We start from the raw sequence: 821 nt of genomic DNA, 5'->3' as shown, positions 1-821 counted from the left end.
ATATAGGGCATATTGTCAAATGCGCCGTATTACCCTAAGTTTTTATACTTATTAGACATCGGCATTGCTTTAAAGAACAAAAAGAATGAATGTAAAAACCATACGAAAAAACGTCGTTTTAAAAATGTTATAATAGTTTTTAGGCTGTTTTGGAAATTCTACATTTTACGAATTAGATTAGTTTTTATCGGATGCCCGGTATATAATTATCCAGGGTTAAGACTCTGTGGGTTCTAATTTTAAATTTAGCGCCCTCATCGTTTCCCTATCTACGTACTAGTACGTCAAATATAGCGTATTACGACGATCCGTTACACGAAGGTAAGGTGATTATCTAGGGTGAGGGGCAGTGAAATTACTTGTAAAACATATATTTCACGTTAACCTAACACGGTTAAGATCCTGGGTTCGATTCCTGATAGGTTCAACATGAAATATTTATTTATAAAGTGGATTTACACTGTAATATTTCACTGTGTCTGGAATATTACCTGAAGCGTAAGACTGATCTTCGTACTGCGTTTACTTAACCAATGCAGTGCCCTATGCACATGTGCACCATCAGGTGTAGATGAGGGTTTGATGGTAATGATAAATCGTTATTTTTTCTAGTAAAGTCATCCGGAAAACCGACTTCCTGATTTTTCTTAGACTCGCCCTGCCCAAACTTCCTGCCTCCTAAATAAGCATACTCTATAGAAATTACCATGAAATGATACCATGATTGTTGACATAACATAGGTATGGACATAACACGTAATATATTATTCAATATGCTGTTTGTATCGAGTCCAATCTCCGATCAGTCAATCACTTAACTC

Source organism: Micrasema longulum, unplaced genomic scaffold (assembly GCF_059751315.1).
Source record: "Micrasema longulum isolate JH-2025_06_02 unplaced genomic scaffold, ASM5975131v1 h1tg003341l, whole genome shotgun sequence".
Lineage (NCBI taxonomy): Eukaryota > Metazoa > Arthropoda > Insecta > Trichoptera > Brachycentridae > Micrasema > Micrasema longulum.
Note: the sequence above shows the minus strand (reverse complement) of the source record.